Here is a 6,282-nt window from a genome sequence, read left to right as displayed (position 1 = left end):
TCTATATTTGTTTACCAGCCCCCCTGTCTTCCCCTGCTCCTCTCCTCTCTCCTTGGGGGTGGATGATACGGGCATCAATATCTCTGGTTGCATTAAAGGCAGGGCACCTAGCACCTTCTGGAGGGCAGAACCGTTAATGGGATTCAGGGGAGGCCGGCAGAGGGCCAACAGGCAAAGGGGAGGGGAGTGCAGTTCCAGCGCCGGGCTCTCTCCAATCTATCCCACATTACTGGCTGTCAATAGGAGGCGAAACAACACAGTCATTCTTACTCAACTTGACTGAACCTGAATAAACCTGAAAATCTCATTTAGGAGGTTGTCACATAAAACATTACAGATTTTTTTGGTCCGACTCCAAGAGGGCGATCCTTCTAGCTGCCAGCTTCCCAAGAAAACGTCAATGTGATTCGACTGCGGCGCAGCTGTATTACCTTTCGTCTTTTGAGCTCAGCGAAAAACGGCAGCATCCCCCAGACCCCCCCCCCCCCCCCGTTCACTATACTTTATTGCTCTGTAAACGATACGTAATCACCCTTTATTAAAATCCTGCCCCATATCATCAGTGAAAACAGTGAATAAGCACATGGCGAGAAACGGCAAAGTGCAATAAAAGCAGCTTTGTGCCGTGTGCTGCCACACTTTGCTGTCCTTCATCAGTCCATTCGCCCGTGGGCAGAAGGCTGAATGAGAAACTAATCCATCTCACTAATGCAAGGGCATTACAGCTGCCCGTCACTTCCTAATTGACTAATGGCTGGATTAGAATGGTTACAATGGACTGTGCTGACACCGTCAGGGTTTCAGGGTGTAAAGGAGCAGGACCTGCCTTAAAACAGCCAGTCTGAAACAATTGGCCACAAAAGCAGTAAGCTGAAGCAACATGAAAAAGGTGCTGCTGCAGACTACAATCAATAACAAGATAGTTTTGTCTTAAATGTTCATCACTTACTACAACTGAACGTAGAAGGTTTGTTCAGCTGTATTATAAACCTTCTTTTTAAGCTTCACCTAATATTAATATCAAATGAGATATTTTGCGTGGTTTTAAAGTGCCTACGACATGCATATCCTTCAAAAACAAAAAGTCAAAGAAAAAAACTCTATTTTTAAGAAACTTTGCATAGCACATGATTTTACCCATTTTTGTCTTATAACTGGCGTTTTTTTTTTATTTGGCTTAAGCAGTGAAACAGGAAGTTATATCAAAGGGGATCTCTTTAAGAAAAGGAACTCCCCCTGTCTTTGTTTACTGATACAATATTTGTTTGACTCTTCTTCTGTCCGTGTACTTTTTGGTTATTCAATTTTTGTTTTAAAAGCACAAACTATAAACAAATGGTTATTCTATTTTCATTTTATACTTCAAAAACTTCAAAAAATGTGACCAATACACGGACCTTCATCTCTCTGATAGTAACTCAACATAATTTAAAGATAAGTCAGATTATTCTGTGTTATAGCCACTGTAGCAATGCTCTGTTTACATGCAGACATTCCCCTGTGACATCACTTCCTGTTACGTCACATGCAAATATATCAACAACTTCATCTCAGCAGCATGACATTTTTTTGCAATATATTCAGTGTTATCTTTTCAAAAATATATTTGCATTTATTACAAACATTTTATGTCACAGGAACGTTAACAGTCATGCATGGATTGATAAGAAGAAAATCCAAAACAGAGTCTGGATGGCATTGCTTTTTGTTGTTTAATTGAAATTTGTCCAAGTTAAAATTAAGATAATGCAATAATGGAAAGAAATTATAAACAAGAGAAAAGCAGAAACTACCCATAAAATATCTATATTATTGTTGTTGTTGTTATTTATTATTATTATTCCAATGGTGTAATCAAAATATTCCACCTAAAATATGTGGTACTATGTGGTGGATTAATAAAGTTTCACCAAGTCAATCGTAAAACATCAAAAACTTWAATTAATATTGATTAAATTTGGCAAAAAAATACATCGAAATGTGTTTCAGTTCAACAGAACATTCAGTGTTTTTATTAAGATGCTTAAAAATCTTTAGCAGTCGGTTCTGTGTTTGTGTTTCAAATGAGAGGAAGTGAACAGATTTTCTTTCTGCAAAGCAAGTGATTGACATGAACGTAAAAAACGTTTAATATTCCATAAAACGTCAATCTTGTATGACTTTCTGATAATGAAGGTGCTGCAGTTTTATCTATTTGTTGTTTTGCTTTATTTTTTTTATTCATTTCCTGGAAGTCAATTTTCATTATGCCACTAATTAACATTAACCTAATTGTGTTCTAGAAAAGCTTTACCTAAAAAACAAAACAATACATACTTTTATTTTGATAGAATATTTTGTTCTGCACAAACAACAACAACAAAAAAAGATTGCAGTTTCACTTTAACCGTGGCGTGCAAAAAGTTTCGAAGTTTCACAGAAAATTGCTAATGTGAACATAATTCGATCATCCACTCTGTAGTTTTGACAAAGTGCAATTGTCCCTGAAAGCATTACTAGAAACTGATGGCTGCCATGGTAACCAGCACAATTAATTTGATTCAGCTTATTCAAATCAGCGGCTGTTTGGTGCAGATCCAGCTGCTTCAGCTTTTTAGCTTTTAAAAGATTGAGGCCCGTTTGTTCCGTGTGGATGTTTTTTTTTAATGTAAAAACCATGTTTGTAATTATTAGTCATGCTTTATTTTTGTTTTTATTTACATAGAGTGAAGTCGCTTTACATATTTAAAATGAAACGATGTTTGTGTCAGGTTTCTTTTGTTTGCACGTTTGACGGCGCAGCTGTTTGGAAAGGATTAGTCTGGATGCTCGTGGTGGAATCTTTTCCCCAGGCTCTCTGCGCACACTTTGTCTCCAAATCATAAACTGTGCCGTGTTGCTTTGGGTTAAAACATAAAAAATCCACAGCTTTCTAACTTTCTGCTTTCCAGAGATGCTTCGGCCTCGTCGTCCAGACCGAGCTCAGGGTCGCGGCGAGTTCACTTCACAACCAGGAAGCAGGGCCACGCAGGTCGTTCGTTTAAACCGGTGTGTTTTATTAACAAAGAAATCACTCGAAGATGTTAGTAACGGAGCAGGGACTCCCCCGTGTTTGACAGTGTTTGCCGCGGCGAAGGTGGGGTGGGGGGCACCACAGTGTCACGGTTGCTGTAGTTGTAGAGTTTACCAACTCGTACCTCGGAGCAGCAGGGAGTCCGTAGGCTGCGAGCGCYGCCGCCCACGCGACACGGAGCGCTCCTCACATCCATTACTCTTTCCATTCACCTTCAATAAGAGCAGATTACTCCTCCCTGTGTGTCTTTGTGTTTGTGTGCAGCGGCGATGACCTGCTGTTTACTCCTGCAGTTCTCAGCCTCATCTGCTTGTTTTGCGTCGTAGTCTTTGAAGTGTAAAAAAAAAAGCAAAAAGGTGGTTTTATACTTTTGTTTATTAGAATACCGGTTAGGTATTCTAGCCAAATTTGTCAAACTGCCTCAATATAGCCAGTTTGTGCTTAACATTRATTAGCTGAAAAAAAAGGTCACTGATGATAAAGAAACTAATATTCAGTTCTGTTTTCTACTGAAGTAACTTGGAATGAATGAATGAATGAATGAATGAATGAATGAATGAATGATTGATTAACTGTGACAACCTTAAATCAGCTCCAAAGGTTAATAATTGGAAATGTAGATGTGGTGATTACTTTCTGGGCCCTGTCCATTCGTCCGATTTCTTCTGCTTATCCGGGGTCGGGTCGTGGGGGCAGCAGCCTAAGCAATGAGACCCAGACTTCCCTCTCCCCGGCCACTTGGGCCAGCTCATCCGGGGGAATCCCAAGGCCTTCCCAGGACAGCTGAGAAAAATAGTCCCTCCAGCGTGTCCTGGGTCTTCCTCTGGGCCTCCTCCCAGTGGGACGTGCCCAGAACCTCACCAGGGAGGCGTCCTAACCAAATGCCCGAGCCACCTCAACTGGCTCTTCCACGTGGAGGAGCAGCGGCTCTACTGAGTCCCTCCTGGATGACCGAGCTTCTCACCCTATCTCTAAGGAAGAGGCAAGACACCCTGCAAAGGAAACTTATTTTTGCCGCTTGTATCCGCAATCTTGTTCTTTCGATCACTACCCAAAGCTTGTGACCATAGATGAGGGTAGGACCGATTGGTAAACTGAGAGCTTTGCCTTCTGGTTAAGCTTCACCACAACAGACTGGTACAGCGCCCGTATCACTGCAGACGCAGCACCAATCCGCCTGTCAATGTCCCACTCCATTCTTCCCTCATTCTTGAACAAGACCCCGAAATACTTAAACTGCTCCACTTGGGGCAGGACCTCCTCCCCGACCCGGAGAAGGCAACCTATCGTTTTCCAGCTCAAGACCATGGTCTCGGATTTGGAGGCACTGATCCTGATCCCGGCCACTTCACACTCAGCTGCGAATCGCTCCAGTGAGAGCTGGAGATCATGATCTGATGAAGCCAATAGGACCACATCATCCACAAACAGCAGAGACATGATCCTAAGGTCACCAAAACAGATACCCTCAACACCTTGGCTGCACCTAGAAATTCTTTCTATAAAAGTTATGAACAGAGTCTGTGACAAAGGGCAACCTTGGCKGTGTCCAACTCTCACCGGAAACGAGTCCAACTTACTACCAGCAATGCGGACCAATCTCTGGCACCGGTTGTACAGGGACCTAACAGCCGGTATCAACGGGCCGGGTACCCCATACTCCCGGAGTAACCCCCCACAGGAGTCCTCGAGGGACACAGTCGAATGCCTTCTCAAAGTCCAAAAAACACGTGTAGGACTGGTTGGGTGAACTCCCATGCACCCTCTAGGACCCTGCTGAGGGTGTAGAGCTGGTCCACTGTTCCACGACTAGGACAAAAACCTCACTGCTCTTCCTGAATCCGAGATTTGACTATCCAACGTACCCTCCTCTCCAGGACCCCTGAATAGACCTTACCAGGGTGGCTCAAAATTGTGATCCCCCTATAGTTGGAACACACTCTGTGGTACCTTTTTTTAAATAGAGGGACCACCACCCCAGTCTGCCAATATAGGGGAACTGCCCACGATGCCCATGCGATATTGTACAGTCGCGTCAACCAATGCAACCCCACAACAATCAGAGCCTTAAGGAACTCCGGGCAAATCTCATCCACCCCCGGTGCCCTGCCACTGAGGAGCTTTTTAACCACCTCAGTGACCTCAGCACCAGCTATTGGAGAGTCCGACCCAGGGTCTTCAGGCTCTGCTTCCTCATGGGAAGATGTGTCATAGGATTAAGGAGGCCTTCGAAGTATTCCGCCCACTGACCCACAACATCCCGAGTTGAGGTMAGCAGCACACCATCCCCACCATAAATAGTGTTTGTGGCGAACCGCTTTACCCCCCTGAGATGCCACATGGTGGACCAAAATTGCCTCGAAGCCGTATGGAAGTCTTTTTCCATGGCCTCTCTGAACTACTCCCATGCCCAAGTTTTTTCCTCAGCGACCACCCGAGCCGCAATCCGCTTGGACTGCCGATACCTATCGGCTGATTCCGGACTCCCACAGGCCAAAAAGACCCGATAGGACTCCTTCTTCAGCCTAACAGCAACAAAGGAGGCATGGAACAGGGCTCTAGAGTGCGACCAATTTGGTCGCAAATGTGACCTGATTTCCTAATAGTGTGACTAAAAAAATGTCCGGTCGCACTGGTACGACCAATCGTTTGAGGGGAAGGGGGGGCGGTCGCCCGCTGAAAAAAGTTTCTATCACATTCCATAAAAAATGAATCCAGCAGTATCAATGGTCGCCCGCCGACAGTCTCCATCTCTCCTAATAACACTGCGCTCTTCTCCCGGGCTCCGCTCCACACCTCCCGCGCGCACACGCTGTTGTTCTATCCTCATGTGGACTTTGCATTGGCTTCCATTCATTTCCCTGACAATTTTGTAGCCAACCATAATCTCCCAGGTACGCTACACACCTGACCCAAACCCTAAATTCACCTGGCTGTGTGTAGCAGGTCCAGGGAAATGGTCAATAATTGTTCCCGTCATGAAGCAAAAACCGCGCGCGCGCACACACACGTGCATAGCGAAACAACCATATTTTTTTTAACCCAGATCGGAGTTTGTAAAACATTTTTTTCTTGTTAACTGTGGAGATGAAAAGAAGATGTGGACGATTACTCGCGCTTAAGTCCATCTTGTTAATTTAACAGTCGGGGTCTGAGCGCTGCAGATCATTTCAGCAACATGAGAAAGGAAGCTCACGAGTACGGCAGGTCCGCTGTTACACTTAATTGAT

This window comes from Austrofundulus limnaeus, unplaced genomic scaffold (genome assembly GCF_001266775.1).
Source record: "Austrofundulus limnaeus strain Quisiro unplaced genomic scaffold, Austrofundulus_limnaeus-1.0 Scaffold22, whole genome shotgun sequence".
Taxonomy (NCBI): Eukaryota; Metazoa; Chordata; class Actinopteri; order Cyprinodontiformes; family Rivulidae; genus Austrofundulus; species Austrofundulus limnaeus.
This window is presented reverse-complemented; position numbering follows the sequence as displayed.